The following is an 18,524-nucleotide window of genomic DNA, read 5'->3' as shown; positions in this document are numbered from 1 at the left end:
GCCGCACCGGGCGATGAAAAGTCCCGCGGCCGAGCCGCACCGGGCACTGTTAAGTCCAGCGGCCAAGCCGCACCGGGCGATGTAAAGTCCAGCGGCCGAGCCGCACCGGGCGATGTTAGGCCCCGCGGCCGAGCCGCACCCCGCGCCGTGAGGAAGAGATCTAAAAGAGAAAAGTTTCCCCCCCCACCCACACCACCCACACCACCACCCCCTACACATACACAACCAAAAAAATACAAAAACCATCCCAACACCGACAAACAGCAAAAAAAAAGGAAAAAAGACGAACAGACTGCTAGCGAGCCGCAGCCGTTAGGCGCCGCCACTTAGGAGGTAGAGGTCAGCCATGATTGAATAGCGGAGTGGACTCAATGGGCCGAATGGCCTAATTCTACTCCTATAACTTGTGAACTTGTGAGGAGGTGCAGTCCTTCTGTTGCATATGCAGAGATTTTCTCTCTGCACCTGATTAACAAGGTTAACAACGCCACTTAACAAGGTTAACAACGCCACTTGAATCAAAAATTCCAAAATGTAGTGTAGATGCTGAATTTCGTGAGGGAGACTTTGAGCACATTTTTGAATCTGCTTCATTTGCTCTCATTGTTTTCCTCTCCTTACCTCCGTATCTACTTCAAATCCAATTGATCCCACCTCCTTCTCCATCGTTCCCATGTTTCTCTCCCTGGATTCCATTGTGTAAAAGAGATGAAGCACCAGGTTCCAGTGGAGATGCTTAGCAGGCCATCTAGAGTCCATGGAGAAAGAAGATTTATTGTTTCAGGCAGAACATCCCTTGTTTCCAGCATTTTCGATGATGCCCTCATAATGCATCAGCAAATACCTAACATCTGTGCCTCTTCTTGTAGCATGCTGGTCAGGAACTTGCTTGAATTTAAAGATGGAATTGGAACTTGCCTGGCTACAGAGTTATGGGCGTGGAGTGAGTAGAGCAAGGGGACAAATTATATGACAAATGGCAGGTTCTTAACACAAGCGAGAAACAAGCTGATAAGAGGAAATTCAGATGAGAAAATAAAAAATGGCAAAGAGAGTGTTTGAGGAAAGAGTGTCACAGCTAAGCGACATACTCAGTACTTTTCATCAGTCTTCACAAAAGAAGAAATTATGGATGAATTTCAGCAATGGAAGCTGGGATTACAAGTCTGAAAGGACAATATTTTGGCAAGGTAGTGACTTGTCCAGTTGCATGTTAAAATGAACCAATAACTTGCCCCAGATGAGGGATGGACTGTAGGGTGGAAGTAAAACCAACTGCTCAGGCAGTTCCATGTTTCTACAATTCTAGGAAGTCTCACTTGCTGGCCTCTGTGAGCTTCCCAAGTACTGCTCAACCAGAAAGTTGGTTGTTGAGGTAAGTAGGCATCAAGTGGGAGAAAAATGCATGCAGTCCGTAGGCAATAATAAGGGCTTCTAGGACTACTCCCTTCAGCAAGGGCGGGCACGGTGGCGCAGCGGTAGAGTTGCCACCTTACAGTGAATGCAGCGCCGAAGACCCAGGTTCGATCCCGACTACGGGTGCTGTCTGTACAGAGTTTGTATGTTCTCCCCGTGACCTCCAAGATCTCCGGTTTCCTCCCACACTCCAAAGACGTACAGGTTTGTAGGTTAATTGGCTTGGTAAATGTAAAAAAAAATGTCCCTAGTGTGTGTAGGATGGTGTTAATGTGTGGGGATCGCTGGTCGGCACGGACCCGGTGGGCCGAAGGGCCTGTTTCCGCGCTGTATCTCTAAACTAAACTAAACTAAATAGATTTGTTTTGGCATCTCTGGCAAGACAGCCCCTGGTGGGTCAGTTGGGGAAGAGCTGTCTGTGAGGTGTGGTTCCGTGAGGATGTCAGCCTGTTGCACAACTACTTTGAGGGAAAGCACTCCTAGTTTAGACACCACTTCCCACATATACATCTGCATGAACTTGCAAGGTAAACTGTGCTGGGAGCAACTTTGACCCATTGAATATGGTGCTGCTGCTGTTACCAGCTGGTCTGTGCAGTTTTGTTCTTAATGCATTTCATCGTAAGTGTTTTCCACCGGGTGGCGCCAACACCACTGGCTGCCTCGCCAACAGTCTGTCTGTCCTCTCTACTGTTTTTGTTATTTTAAGTATGTGTTAAAGTATGTTTTAGTGGTTCTTGGTTTGTTCTATGTGGGGGGGGGGGGGGAAATTGGGGGAACCTTTTTTTCAATCTCTTACCTCGACGGAGAAGTGATTTGTCTCCGTGTCGTATCTCCATCCCCACTGCGGTCTAATATCGAGGAGATGGCGGCCTTTCCCGGAGACAGGCCCGGCGCTTCATGCCGCGGGCACGGCGTGGACTTTAACATCGTGGAGCTGCGATCCTTTGCTGAGGATCGACTGTGGAGAGCTCCAACCGCGGGGCCTGTGGACTTTAACACCGTGAAGCCCGTGGTCTCTGGTGAGAAGAGGCCGACTCGGGAGCTCCATGCCGCGGAGAGTTTGCCAACCGTCCTGACGCGGGGAGTTTCGATCATCCCGACGCGAGGGCCTCGGACAGTCGGCAGCGGCGACTGCGGACGGTTCAACAGCCCCGACCGCGGGTGAACAAAGAGGGAGATGGTTGAACTTTATTACTTTCCATCACAGTGAGGAATGTGGTGGATGTTTATGTTAAATTTTATTTTATGTGGCTGTGTATCTTGTTGCTTTTCACTTAGTATGGTGGTATGGTAACTCAAACCTCACTGTATCTTAATTGGTATATTTGACAATAAATTGAATCTTGAATCATGAATCTTGAATCTTGAATCATGAATCTTGAATCTTGAATCTTGAATCTTGAATCTTGAATCTTGAATCATGAATCTTGAATCTTGAATCTTGAATCTTGAATCTTGAATCATGAATCTTGAATCTTGAATCTTGAATCTTGAAGCTAACCGAATGTCCAGTTCATAGGGCAGGTGAGAACCAATGTCAATGCTGCGATTCAGACCAGACTGGGCAAGGACAGGAGATTTAATTGGCTGAAAAAAACAGAAAATACCCAGACGACCTCTTCCAACAATCCAGTAATGTCTTAGTTGCTGTTACTAACAGGAATTATTTTCAGTTCCAGTTTACTTAATTCACTGAATTTAAATGCCCCGTGTGAAATTTGAACTTTGTATTTTGCTAATCTATGTCTCTGAATCACCATTCCAGTAGTTTAAGTGCTCCATTGTTCATTGTTCAAAATTGTAAGAATCAAATCAAAGACTCAGAAGACTTGAAAAAAAAAAATCCAATGCCTGCACAAATCTTTGATATTCAATGTCAAAAAAATTAGATCAATATTCCTCCTTGGTGTTTCTGGTGTATGTGTTGGACCCAGCCTATAGTTAAGAACAGCCTGTATAAATCTAATCCAACAAACAAAACTAACCAGAAAATCTACTCTTACAAATACACCCTCAACAATGCACTCACGGAGGGAGAGCTTCACCTAATACTTTATGGAATCTTTGATTCTTCAAATAATATTATTGTTAAAGCTTGGTTGGTTACCCAAGCTGGAGTCCAAAATATTCTTAACCCGATTCAGTTTGTTTTAAAGTTTACAAAATATACTTCAATCAAAAGAGAGAGTTGTTGGAAGCTTATTGAAGAAAATATTGCTCCAAGGCAGATTTCTAATTTAGTGCACATGGGGCCAGATTGTTCTGATAGCATGCCACATCTTGCATTGGCCCTGTGACTGCCCTAAATATTTGCAGCTGCATGGCACCTAATGCACTGCTGCATCACTGCTGAGGCCCTTCCATGTCCTTGTTACAGAATCCCCCTCATTCTCACCTTCCATCCCACCAGCCAGCGGATCCAACAAATCATCCGCCAACATTTCCATCACCTACAACGGGACCCCACCACTGGCCATATCTTCCCATCCCCTCCCCTTTCTGCGTTCCGCAGAGACCGTTCCCTCCGCAACTCCCTGGTCCACTCGTCCCTTCCTACCCAAACCACCCCAACCCCGGGCACTTTCCCCTGCAACCGCACGAGATGCAACACCTGTCCCTTTACCTCCCCCATCACCTGCACCTCCTCCAACCTCATCTATTGCATCCGCTGCTCCAGATGTCAACTTATTTACATCGGCGAAACCAAACGCAGGCTCGGCGATCGCTTCGCTCAACACCTGCGCTCGGTCCGCGTTAAACAAACTGATCTCCCGGTGGCTGAGCTCTTCAACACCCCCTCCCACTCCCAGTCTGACCTTTCTGTCATGGGCCTCCTCCAGTGCCATAGTGAGGCCCACCGGAAATTGGAGGAACAGCACCTCATATTTCGCCTGGGCAGTTTGCAGCCCAGTGGTATGAACATCGACTTCTCCAACTTTAGATAGTTCCTCTGTCCCTCTCTTCCCCTCCCCCTTCCCAGATCTCCCTCTATCTTCCTGTCTCCACCTATATCCTTTCTTTGTCCCGCCCCCCTGACATCAGTCTGAAGAAGGGTCTCGACCCGAAACGTCGCCTATTCCTTCTCTCCTGAGATGCTGCCTGACCTGCTGAGTTACTCCAGCATTTTGTGAATAAATACCTTCGATTTGTATCAGCATCTACAGTTATTTTCTTATATTTTCTTATACTATCTACATCATGTGTGACCCTCAGACTATCCTAGATCGGACTTTGCTGGCTTTACCTTTCACTAAACTTTATTCCCTTATCATGTATCTATACACTGTAAATGGCTCGATTGTAATCATGTGTTGTCTTTCCGCTAACTGGATAGCACGCAACAAAAGCTTTTCACTGTACCTCGGTACACGTGATAATAAACTAAACTGAACTAAATGAGGCATCCTCCAGGTACTGGCCCAATAGCTGTCCAACAGCTGTCAAGTCTTTTCACTATTTTCAAATGGCTCTGAAAATAACTGAAAAATAAAAGTATTTAATAAAAGATATATTAAAAGAACATTTTAAAAAATGAGCTTATGTAAAATTACATAACGTTCATCTGAATTGGTCTTTGATGCAGTTTAGTTTTAAAATACAGCATTGAAACAGGCTCACTGAGTTCACACTGACCATCGATCTCCTGTTCATATGAGTTCTATGTTGTTCCACTTTCACATCCATTCCCTTCACACCAGGGGAAATTTACAAAGACCAGTTCACCTACAAATCTGCATTTCTTTAGGATGTGGGAGAAGTCCAGAACACCCAGACGTTGTCACAGGGAGACCGTACCAACTCCGTACAGACAGCATTCAAGGTCTGGATCGAACCTGGGCCTCTGGCGCTGTGAGGCAGTAGCTCTACTAGCTGTGCTCCGGTACCACCCACTCGATCTTAGGCAAAAGGCAAAGAACCATGCCCACAACTGTTGGAGCTCTTCAGATCCAGCTTGTACCTCTCGCTTCTAAGGGGCCACACAGTCTAAGAATAAAGGGGAGGCCATTGAAAACTGAGATGAGAAGAAACATTTTCACCCAGGGAGTTGTGAATTTGTGGAATTCTCTGCCATGGAAGGCAGTGGAGGCCAATTCACCGGATGAATTTAAGAGAGTTAGATAGAGCTCTAGGGGCTAGTGGAATCAAGGATATGGGGAGAAGGCAGGCACGGGTTACTGATTGTGGACGACCAGCCATGATCACAATGAATGGCGGTGCAGGCTCGAAGGGCCAAAATGGCCTCCTCCTGCACCTATTTTCTATGTTTCTATGTTTTTATGTTTCTGAACCAGTCAGATGGCATGAAAAGAACGCCCACCCCTGCCCTTTTGCAGCATTGCCATAGTTTGGTAAGATTTCTCATTCTAGCGTAGATTGAAATGAAGATAAATAAATAAATAATTAAACTTACGAGTTTAATTGATGTTAGTGACCCCATTCAAATACGCCACCTATTGGTGGTATAATACTGAGCGGTCAATATGGAAATGTATCAGGCCCCTCAAATGTGCAAATCATTGGATGCCCTTGGAGTCCACCGGGTGGCGCCATCAGCTATGGCAACCTCGCCAACGGTCGGTCTGTCTTTTTTGTTATTTTTAGTGTGTTTTAAAAGACTGTGTTAATGTTCTCTGGTTTGTTTTATGTGGGCGGTGGGGGAGGGGGTTCGGGTTGAAACTTTTTTTCAATCTCTTACCTTGCCGGAGATGCGATTGTATTCCGGATCGTATCTCCGGTTGCTCTGCGGCCTAACATCGTGGAGCTGGCGGCCTTGCCTGGGGCTGACTTTGAGCCTCACCGGGGGTCGTGGACTTACTATCGGAGCCTGCGATCCCTTGCCTGGGATCGATGCTCCAATCGCGACCTGTGGATTTCACCATCGAGGAGTTCGCAGTCTTAGGTAGAGACCGATGTCGGGAAGCTCCAAAAATGCAGAAAGGTTCGACCAGCCCCGACCTGGGATCTGATCGTATGGCGCAGGGGAGGTGAGATCCCCCAATGCGGGAGCTTGATCGCCCCGACACGGAGGGCCCAACCACCGGCTAAACGGGAGCCAAGATCATCCCGTGACCTGCGTGGGTTTTCTCCAAGATCTTCAGTTTCCTCCCACACTCCAAAGACTTTCAGGTTTGTAGGTTAATTGGCTTGGTGTGAGTGTAAATTGTCCCCAGTGTGTGCAGGGTAGTGTTAATGTGCAGGGATCGCTGCTCAGTGCGGACTTGGTGGGCCGAAGGGCCTGTTTCTGCGCTGTATCTCTAAACTAAACTAAACTAAACTAAACTAAACTAAACTAATCATTCTTCCATGTTCTGCTAGCTGGAGGCTCTCTCTGAGGCTGGCCAGCGAGCTGTCAGCATGTTCTAACCCAACATCTTCAAGTTCCTTTTGGAATATTTCTGTAATGTGAATCCGTCATTGAAGAATTTCTACTCTTAGCAGAAGGCGCCCTCAAACATTTGTGGTGGCTACTGGATGGAATCGATGATTTCTGCACATGCTTGGCTGATAACATGATTTGTTTTGGAGCCTAACACAGAGCTGTAAGCCAAATAAACATTCTAAAGGTAATTAGATTCTGTATTTACAGGTGTTGTTGCTGAATGAAAACAATGCAGAAAATGAGCGTCAAAATGCAAAATTAATAAAGCCCGAATTGAATGTGTTGCATGTAAGATTGAATCGTGAAATTGTTTTAAAAAAAGCACAATAAATATATATGCATATTCCCATGTGATCATGGCATGAATAAGAACTACATAAGTTTATTTTTTTAACCTCGGCGTACAATGCCAGAAAATCTGGAACTCATTTGTGCTGATGACTTCCAATCCAGCTGTGTAACTGTGGAGGAAGAAAAATAAGCAGCAAAGTGTTTTTTTGTTTCTTTTCAAGCGCAATAAAATGCAACGCTGAAACTTTTATTTTCACTTCCCCGTACCCATTAATGTCAACACAGATATTAAGAGGTGGCTTGGTGTGATTGTCAACAATCTCAATAAATGATGTTTCACACCATGTGTGGTGCTCAAACAAGATTCCTAAATAACTGACATCAATAACCTAAAATTGCGAAAACGTGGAATTTGTCAGAAAAGATGTAATCAAAACCCTCACTCTGGCGATTTTCAGACAAAATTCAAGGTTTAACCAGTCATCTATCTATATACTAAAACTCTCGTATGTTTGTTTGTTTGTTCCTGAACTACAGCCAAAACGGTACATGATAGTGTGACAGTTTTAGTCCCACCTTATTCACCGTCGTCCATTTAAATCGATCTCCAAGGGAGGGAGGGGGGAAGGAGGGAGAGAGGGGGGGTGGAGGGAGGGTGGAGGAGGGAGGTTGAGGGGGATGGAGTTCCCCCGTATGTTTGTCCCATATATATATATATTTGTTTGTGCGGTTTTCATTCGGAAAAAAACGGTACACGAACGGTACAGGATAGCGAGACAATTTTAGGCCCACCTTACTCACCATTGCCCCACGGTCTCAATAAATCCACTTTCATTACTTTTTACAAACAATTTACCTAACAAACTTTAATAAATCCCCTCCACCCCCACCCCCCCGGGAGGACCAGCGGGAGTACCGGTGCCCGTCCTGGCGTGCCCCACGCCTGACCTTCCTCCCGTGGTGCAGCTGCTGGAGAGGCTTCAGGCCGAGCTGCAGGAAAGGGAGGCTTCAGGCCGAGCTACAGGAGAGGGAGGCTTCAGGCCGAGCTACAGGAGAGTCTTCAGGCCGAGCTGCAGGAGAGGCTTCAGGCCGAGCTGCAGGAGAGGCTTCAGGCCGAGCTGCAGGAGAGGGAGGCTTCAGGCTGAGCTACAGGAGAGGCTTCAGGCCGAGCTGCAGGAGAGGCTTCAGACCGAGCTGCAGGAGGGGCGAGAGGCTTCAGGCCGAGCTGCAGGAGAGGCTTAAGGTCGACGGCTCGCTCTGGCTGCAGCGCTGGGCACACGGGGTCGACGTCAGTGGCTCCCTCTCCCCTTCCCTGTCCCCCCCCTCGCCCGCCAATGGCCCAGGGGGACACTCCCTGCCTGGCAATGGGTTGCCAGGCCCACAGGATCGTCAGTTGCGGGACGGTTGCCCGGCCCACAGGAGAGGCCCACAGGAGAGATTTGAACCCAACGATCCACGTCAGTCTAGTGCACTACTAAAACTCTCATCTTGTATATTTGTGAGTTTGTGGGTTTGTGGGTTTGTGGATAGATTTGTTCCCGAAAGACCGCCAACAGTTTTAGGCCCACCCTACTCACTGTTCCCCTGTGGTCTTGATTGATCAAGTTTGGTTACATTTTAAAAACAATTAACTTAATAAACTTTGATAAATGCGCTCCCCCTCCTTGCCGGGAGGACCGGCACCCATCCTGGCGTGCCCCGCGCCTGACCTTCCTCCCATGGTGCAGTGCGGCAGCAGAGAGTCAAACAAGATGGCCGTCGCCGCCGCGCTGCAACTGCAGGAGAGGTTTCCACCCAACGACTCCAAGCCCGTCTGGTTTTACATTAACTTCTGTTAAACACGTACCATATTTTAATTTCGCTGAGGATTGTTGACTCATTTGGCAATCGCATCAAATAGTTCCAAATGGGCAGACTCCCTTGGTGGAAAGATAACTCTTTAATTACAGAAGATCATGCAAAATTTATGAAGCTGCTTTTACATTTTCACGGTTCCTCCTTGGCAAACTCAAGCTGTTCTATATTTACATGTAAAGAAACCTCAAAAAAGAAATCAAATAGTTGAATCTATATTCAAACCTGCTTTTTTACTTATTCATTAAATTGTTGCTTTTCCATTTGCCACCAGTGTGGTTTTGTGCTCTGCTTGCACCCCCATCCAAAGAGTTTCTTGTGCCTGCGAAGTATGGGTTTTGAAGAGAGCAAGTCTTTTTGGTTTCAGTCAGGTTTTATCTCCGTTATATTTTCTCAGGTCCTGAAGAATGAAAGGCGGCACGGTAGCGCAGAGGTAGAGTTGCTGCTTTACAGCGAATGCAGCGCCGGAGACTCAGGTTCGATCCTGACTACGGGTGCTGTACTTTAAGGAGTTTGTACGTTCTCCCCGTGACCTGCGTGGGTTTTCTCCGAGACCTTCGGTTTCCTCCCACACTCCAAAGGCGTACAGGTAGGTAGGTAAATTGGCTGGGTAAATGTAAAAATTGTCCCTAGTGTGTAGGATAGTGTTAATAGTGTTAGTGTGCGGGGATCGCTGGGCGGCGCGGACTTGGTGGGCCGAAAAGGCCTGTTTCCGCGCTGTATATATATGATATGATATGACTGACAATAGAATAAATATGGCAGGGGACACGGTAATAATTCTCCATAGTCAACAGTGGCTAGGCCATAAATGTTTAAATATTCAGTTTAGCAATGGGGCCTAAAAATTGAAAGCTCTGGCTCCTGGCTCCTGGCTCATTCTGTGCTCAACAGGAGTCGATGCATTGGCTTGAAGTCAATTATTATAAGATTTTGGCTCCACGATGGAAGATAGAGCCCTGACTTCTATGCCTACCCACATATGTTGCTGAATATAATGAATGTCATAAATTTGCAAAACCACAGCTATTCGGAGATAAAATAACAACTGAAATACACTCTTACTGTTCTAATTATGTCACCATGGATATGGTCTGTCTGTCTTTTCGTCTTTTTTGTTATTTTTAGTGTGTTTTAAAAGTTTGTGTTAATGTTCTCTGGTTTGTTTTATGTGGGGGGTGGGGGAGGGGGGGGTGGGGGAGGGGGGAGGGGGAAACTTTTTTCAATCTCTTACCTTGCCGGAGATGCGATTGTTTTGCAGGTCGTATCTCCGGTCGCTCTGCGGCCTAACATCATGGAGCTGGAGGCCTTGCTCGAGACTGACTTTGAGCCCCACCTCGGGGTGTGGACTTACCATCGGAGCCTGTGATCCCTTGCCTGGGATCGACGCTCCAACCGCGGCCTACGGATTTCACCATCGAGGAGCTCGCTGTCTCGGGTAGAGACTGATGTCGGGAAGCTCCAAGCCGCAGAAGGTTCGACTAGCCCCGACCCGGGGTCCAATCGCCAGGCACGGGGGAGCTGAGATTCCCCCCCAATACAGGAGCTTGATCGCCCTGACACGGAGGGCTCGACCACCAGCCATGGGAGTCAAGATCATCCCGTCAACAGAAGGCTCGAGGCCCCTGACCGCGGGAGGACAAAGAAGGGAAGAGATCGAACTTTTTTTTGCCTTCCATCACAGTGAGGAATGTGGAGGAGTCACTGTGGTGGATATTTATGTTAAAATGTCTTATGTGTGTCCTGTTGCTTTTTATTGGTATGACTGTATGGCAAATCAAATTCCTCGTAATAAAGTATGATTATGATGATGATGATGATCATGATGATGATGATTATGATGATGATGGATGCAGAAGTGAGTAACCAAGCTTCAAAATTTACTGTACTGCCCTTTTGTTATTTTCCATCAAATTTCTGGCTCTGCCTCTCTCCCCCTCAATGTACTGCTTGACTTTTCCATTACTATTTCCCGTTCATAACTCATGCTTCGCAGACCAATTTTAGTTCACATGTAATTCCTTTTATATCTGTCAGAGGTATTCTGCAGTATGTGGAAGCCGGACACATGTATAAAATCATGAGAGGAATAGATCGGGTAGACGCACAGAGTCTCTTGCCCAAAGTAGGGGAATCGAGGACCAGAGGACACAGGTTCAAGGTGAAGGGGAAAAGATTTAATAGGAATCTGAGGGGTAACTTTTTCACACAAAGGGTGGTGGGTGTATGGAACGAGCTACCAGAGGAGGTAGTTGAGGCTGGGACTGTCCCAAGGTTTAAGAAACAGTTGGACAGGTGCATGGATAGGACAGGTTTGCAGGGACACGGTGGCGCAGCGGTAGAGTTGCCGCCTTACAGCAAATGCAGCGCCGGAGACTCAGGTTCGACCCTGACTACGGGCGCCATCTGTACGGAGTTTGTACGTTCTCCCCGTGACCTGCGTGGGTTTTCTCCGAGATCTTCGGTTTCCTCCCACACTCCAAAGACGTACAGGTATGTAGGTTAATTGACTGGGTTAATGTAAAAATTGGCCCAAGTGTGAGTAGGATAGTATTAATGTGCGGGGATCGCTGGGCGGCGCGGACTCGGTGGGCCGAAGGGCCTGTTTCCGCGCTGTATCTCTAAATCTAAAAAATCTAAATCAAACGTGGGCAGGTAGACTTAGTGTAGCTGGGGCATGTTGGCTGATGTGGGCAAGTTGGGCCCTGTTTCCACGCTGTATCACTCTATGACTCTATGATTCTATGACATGGCAAAAGCATTTACAACCATGATCAGCCAGGGGTGCTAAATCTCAGCTTCCTCCAGAGATTCATACCATCACCAGAAGCCAGTCTTCAGCCAATTTGACTGTTTCCATGTTAATAAACAGTTGAGACAAGTGGATGCTACAATGACTCCCGACCAGATATTCTGGTTGTAGTACTGGCTTGCACTTACTGTGCCTGCCCATCACTGCCTGTACCTCAGCACATCCAGTGTAGAGATATAACTTACATCTCTCCAATGTCACAAAACAATTGCCCAAGTTTACCCCGTGCTCTGTAAAGACCAAAGTCAAGAGAGTCTTCATGACTTGAAGTGTCTGAAGAAGGGTCTCGACCCGAAACGTCACCCATTCCTTCCCTCCCGAGATGCTGCCTGACCTGCTGAGTTACTCCAGCACTCTGTGTCTACCTTCATGACTTGAAAGTCAGCACAGGAAAGAGAGACTCTATTTCATTTCACAAGGACACTGTGGGCTGACAATAGACAATAGACAATAAGTGCAGGAGGAGGCCATTCGGCCCTTCGAGCCAGCACCGCCATTCAATGTGGCTGAGGGACCTCTTTCCACGTTAAATCTCTAAACTAAAACTAATCTAAATTAAGATTAAATATCCTCCATACCTACCAAAAGATTTGTAGGTTTAGAGGCATAGTGTGGAAACAGGCCCTTCGACAACTGACAATCACCCACACACGAGTTCTATCCTGACACACTAGGGACAATTTACAAACGCCAATTAAGCTACAAACCTGCACGGCGTTGGAATGTGGGAGTGAACCGGAGCACCCGGAGGAATCCCATGCAGTCATGGGGAGAACGTACAAACTCCATACAGGCAGTCTTGGCCTGCAACAGGTACTTGAGCCGGTTCACGGACTCGCCGGCCACTCGCCTGTCACTTCAGCGGTGAGGAAGAGACCGTGTACCGTTTGTATTTACAGTGTGAGAGGTGGCAGCCCCTGTTCGAGTATCTGATGGGGCTGCCCCTCAAGTTTTGTCTCCATTTTAGCCCTACGCTCCTGATTTTTGGGCACCCGGTACAGAGGGGGGAGGGTCGGGAGGGAGGAGGGGGTCTCCCTGTCGGTCTGCTCCTGGGCCTGGCCAAGATGGCCGTCCGTGGGTCCAGGCAGCGGGTAGTCGACGGCCTCACAGAAGTCGGCTGCCTGCCCCTCTTCCGGGGTTACGTCCGTGCCTGCGTGTCCCTGGAGAGGGAACACACGGTGCCAACGGGGAGGCTGGAGGCCTTCCATGAACGCTGATCACCGCGGGAGGTCGAATGTATTATTGACAAAGATGGCGGAATTTTAATCTGATAACAGTTTTGTTTGTAAACTGCCGATACAGGCAGCTTCTGATTTGATCGAGTTACTACTGTGTTTGTTTGGTTTCGTTTTAGAATAAAGTATTTGTTAAAAAAAATAGTCAGGATGGAACCCGGGTCTCTGGCGCTGTAAGACAGCAACTCTACCGCTGCACCACCGTGGCAGGTATAGTTATGGTTCAACTAATTCAACTTCTAAATATAACTGTGTAACCTGCTAATAGATATGTTAACTAATTATTAAACATAATGAAGCAAGTTTAAGGTGTGGCAGGCTGATTGTGTGCCAGGACTGCAGCTTTTTAAGACTGTTGACTATGAAACTGTCTGGAACAAAGATACCTGTAGGATTCATCGCAAGGCTGTCCAGCCCAGATTGATGAGCTGGAGTGGGATTTGAAAACACTCTGACTCATCCAGGCGATGGAGAAACCTCTGAACACTTTATCCAGAGTACAGTCACAGCCAGAGGTAAATCGCAGGGTCAGGAAGGGGAGGGTGCACTGCTAAAGGAGTCATTTTGGTGTGTTTACCTGAGGCTCAGGAGGTCCTACAGACTCCAGTGCTCTCCAGCAAGTACAATGTAATTGCCACAGGGGAGGACAAAGAGGAAGGCTGCAGGTGTACAGGAACAATACAGACCAAGGCACCATGGATCAGGGCTGGCCCATGTGGGGAGGGCCGAGAGGAGGTGTGAGTGGGGGTCGATAAATGGGGGACTGTTTACATCCGAAGGTAGACACAAAATGCTGGAGTAACTCAGCGGGTCAGGCAGCATCTCTGGAGAGAAGGAATGGGTGACGTCTTAGGTCAGACCCTTCTTCGGACTGAGAGTCAGGGGAAAGTGAAACAAGAGATATAGACGGTGATGTAGAGATATATAGAACAAACCAGACCAAGTTGGGCCCAAACCTCTCCTGCATTGGTGCAGCACCCTCTCCTCCCCCCCTCACCCCCCACCCCACTACCCCCCTCCCCACTCCCCCTCCCCCAGTCCTCCCCTCCTCCCCTCCTTCCCCCCTCCCCGCCCTCCCCCTTACCCCCTGCCCTACGCACACTTCCCCCTCCCCGTTCTCCCCCCTCCTTCCCCCCTCCCCCTTCCCCCTTCCCCCTATCTCCCCAGCTCCCCGCGTTCCTCTCCCCCTCCCTCCCCCCCTCTTCTCATCCCCTCGTTCAAATTGTCCCTAGTGGGTGTAGGATAGTGTTAGTGTGCGGGGATCGTTGGGCGGCGCGGACTCGGTGGGCCGAAGGGCCTGTTTCTGCGCTGTATCTCTAAATCTAAATCTAAAAAATCTAAACAAGAAGTACATTGAATTGCCACGGACTAATTGTGTTCAGTAATCATCCATGTGACCGCTTATCGGAGACCTGCTGAATGAAAAGCACCGATTTTTAAATGGAAAATATTGCTTGTCCAATCATTTTTTTTAAAATAGTTACAGCGAGCAGATTACATGAAGGCACTGGGTGCAAGTTATCTAGAGATTCAAAAGGCCTTTAACAAGGTACCCCGTAGTAAACTAATGATTGTGGAATTTGGGCACCAATAACAGAATGGATGGCAAGCAGACTTCAGTAGCCAGAGAGTGGGTGTGAAGGGCAGCTGTCGGTGACAGTAGAAGGCAGGGCATCAGTAGATCAATGTTGGGACCATCAAAGTTCAAAATTTAAATGAATGATTTAACCTCAAGAAGCAAAAAATAATCTATATACTAAAACTCTCGTTTGTTATCTTGTGTGTGACTGAACTTCAGCCGAAACGGTACACGATAGTGCAACAATTTTAGACCCACCTTACTCACCGTTGTCACTTTAGTGATAATGCAAATAGTTTTATTGAAATCGGTGTTATATTTTTAAAGTTATTCACATTTTTAAGTTTAAAGGGAGGGGAGGAGGAGGGAGGGGGGAAGGGGGAGTGGGGGAGAAGGGAGCGGGGAGGGGGGGTTGAGGAGAGAGGAGAGAGGGCAGGGGGAGGACAGGGTGCTGCACCAATGCAGGAGAGGTTTGGGCCCAACGGGTCCACTTGGTCTAGTAATTTCTAAAGTTGAGGGTGAAACCAATTTTGGGAATGACTTTGAGAAGGACAAAAATAGGGTGTAGGAGAAGGATATTGATACACTTCCAGAGCAGCAACCAATTGGTAAATGCAGTTCAACACAGATAACTACAAAGTGTATTATTGTACTGAGACTACAGAGATCAACTCGTTTTTGGAAGTCGTGAGGTCATTAAAAGAAACTAAAGTATCACAGTCCATTGATTCTTGATTATAAGCAAAGAACATGATCGGCACTAACTCATATCATATCATATCATATATCATATCATTATATACAGCGCGGAAACAGGCCTTTTCGGCCCACCAAGTCCGCGCCGCCCAGCGATCCCCGTACATTAACACTATCCTTGATAAAATGGAGGCAGAGAGGATGAATTTCATCAAGAATCGCAAGGCTCGATCGGCCCGTTGCAGGACCTTCATCACCCTGCAAGGCTCGGCCGCGGGACATTCCATCGCCCGGCGGGGGCTTCAAACATCGGGAGCCTCAATCGCCTCGACGCCGCAGTTTGACTGCCTGACCGTGGGAGAAGAACAAAGGAGGAGGTAAGACTTTTTTGCCTTCCATCACAGTGAGGAGGTGCCTGGAGGAGTCACAGTGATGGATGTTTATGTTAAACCTGTGTAATTGTGTGTTTTGTGCTCTTTACTGTCATGACTGCATGGCAACGACATTTTGTTCAAATTTATTTTTGAATGTGACAATAAATGCATCAATCAATCAATCAATCAATCTGAATTTGAAGAGGGTGTCATTGAAGCAAATAGTATGTACTAGAACAAGTGGACCTGTTGGGCCCAAACCTCTCCTGCATTGGTGCAGCACCCTCTCCTCCCCTCCTTCCCTCTCCCCTAATCTCCCCCCTCCCCCCTCCCTCCCTCCTCACTCCTCCCTCCTCCCTCCACCATCTCCCTAACTCAGCGGGTCAGGCAGCATGTCTGGAGAGGAGGAATGGGTGACGTTTCGGGTCGAGACCCTTCTTCAGACTGATGTCGGGGGGGGGGGGGGGGGGGCGGGACAAAGATAGGATGTAGTCAGAGACAGGAAGACTGGTGGGAGAACTGGGAAGGGGGAGGGGATAGAGAGGGAATGCGGGGACGTTGAACAATCCCTGTTCCAGGCGTACACTAGCCCTATCCCTGAACTCTACCTCCGCTACATCGACGACTGCATTGGTGCTACCTCCTGCACACATGCAGAACTCACTGACCATCAATTTAAACACAAATTTCCATCCTGCTCTTAAATTTACTTGGAACATCTCCGACATCTCCCTACCGTTTCTGGCTTCCCTGCTTTCCCTCCCTGTCCCCTCCTCCTTCCCAGTTCCCCCACTAGTCTTCCTGTGTCCGACTACGTCCTATTTTCGTCTCACCACCTCCCCTGACATCAGTCTGAAGAAGGGTCTCGACCTGAAACGTCACCCATTCCTTCTCTCCCGAGATGCTGCCTGACCCGCTGAGTTACTCCAGCATTGTGTGTCTACCTTCTCTCCTGAGATGCTGCCTGACCCGTTGAGTTACTCCAGCATTGTGTGTCTACCTTCAATTTTAACCAGCATCTGCAGTTTTTTCCTAACATTTCAAGTTGATCTGTTACAATGAGACCCAGCACAAGCAGTTAATCTTCCACCTGGCACGTGACAGCTTTCTGGGCTCAGCGTTGAATTCTAGTCCTTCAGATATCTTCATTTCTGTCTGAAAAATTCATCCATACGTGGAATGGTTCAGCTTATTTTCTTTTTTTCTTGAACATGCCCAGCCTCACCTGCCAGACCTGTCTCCCTGAGTTGAGAAAAGGAACAAAGAGGTCCTTCTGCAGTTGTACAGGGCCCTAATGAGACCGCACCTGGAGTACTGTGTGCTGTTTTGGCTATTGAGGGCGTGCAGCATAGGTTTACTAGGTTAATTCCAGGAATGGCGAGACTGTCGTATGTTGAAAGAATGGAGCGACTAGGCTTGTATACACTGGAATTTAGAAGGATGAGAGGGGATCTTATTGAAACATATAAGATTATTAAAGGATTGGACACGCTAGAGGCAGGAAACATGTTCCCAATGTTGGGGGAGTCCAGAACCAGGGGCCACAGTTTAAGAATAAGGGGTAGGCCATTTAGAACGGAGATGAGGAAGAGCTTTTTCGCTTGAAGCGCCGGGCCAAAAAAGCGCCGGTCCAGGAAAGGCCGCCAACTCCTCAATGTTAGGCCGCAGTGGGGACGGAGATACGATACGGAGAAAAATCACATCTCCATCGAGGTAAGAGATTGAAATAAAGTTTCCCCCAATAGACTATTGTCTATTGTCCCCCCCCAACCCCAAAATAAAACAAACCAAGGAACACTAAAACATACTTTAACACATACTTAAAATAATAAAAACAGAAGGACAGACAGACAGACTGTTGGCGAGGCAGCCAGTGCTGGTGGCGCCACCCAGTGTCACCCGAGTTCATGAAGCACTGTTGAGATAGTTTTTCTGAATAACATCTTCTGATGCCAGATCTTGTATTGTGCAAAAGATGGGTTTAATTAAAGTCCTCATAGTGAAGGCAGCCCTGAATAGCAGTGATCATAGTATGATTTTATTTGAATTCAGTTTGAAGGGGAGAGGATTGGTATTTTAAACTAAAATAAGGGCAATTATAAGGGCATAAATGTAGTGATAGCTGAAGGTAATGGCTAGTACTTTGGAGGATGACTTAGTTGAGACACAGTGTCAGACATCTAAGAGGATCTTTCAGAATGTACAGAATAGATACATACCAATTAGAAGGAAGATTCTAAAAGAAGGGTGGTTAACTCAAAAAGTTAATAGTAGTATCAGACTTAAATAAACCACATATAATTGCACTAAAGTAGATGGAGATCAAAAGATTGGGCAGAGTACAAAAACAGCAAAAATTGATAGAAGAAGTAATAAAGATGGAACAACAGGAGTTCAAGATTAATCTAGCCAGAAATGTAAGAGATAGGTAATAGGAGTTTCAGTAAATATTTTTTTTAAGTATCAAGTATTCACTGGAGTTTAGAAGGATGAGAGGGGATCTTATAGAGACGTATAAAATTATTAAAGGACTGGAGAAGCTAGATGCAGGAAAAATGTTCCCAATGTTGGGGGAGTCCAGAACCAGGGGCCATAGTCTAAGAATAAAGGGGAAGCCATTTCAAACTGAGGTGAGAAAAAAGTTTTTCACCCAGAGAGTTGTGAATTTGTGGAATTCTCTGCCACAGAAGGCAGTGGAGGCCGATTCACTGGATGAATTTAAAAGAGAGTTAGATAGAACTCTAGGGGCTAATGGAATCAAGGGATATGGGGAGAAGGCAGGCACGGGGTTACTGATTGTGGATGATCAGCCATGATCACAATGAATGGTGGTGCTGGCTCGAAGGGCCAAATGGCCTCCTCCTGCACCTATTTTCTACCTATC

This window comes from Rhinoraja longicauda, chromosome 4, assembly GCF_053455715.1.
Source record: "Rhinoraja longicauda isolate Sanriku21f chromosome 4, sRhiLon1.1, whole genome shotgun sequence".
Classification (NCBI taxonomy): Eukaryota; Metazoa; Chordata; class Chondrichthyes; order Rajiformes; family Arhynchobatidae; genus Rhinoraja; species Rhinoraja longicauda.
This window is presented reverse-complemented; position numbering follows the sequence as displayed.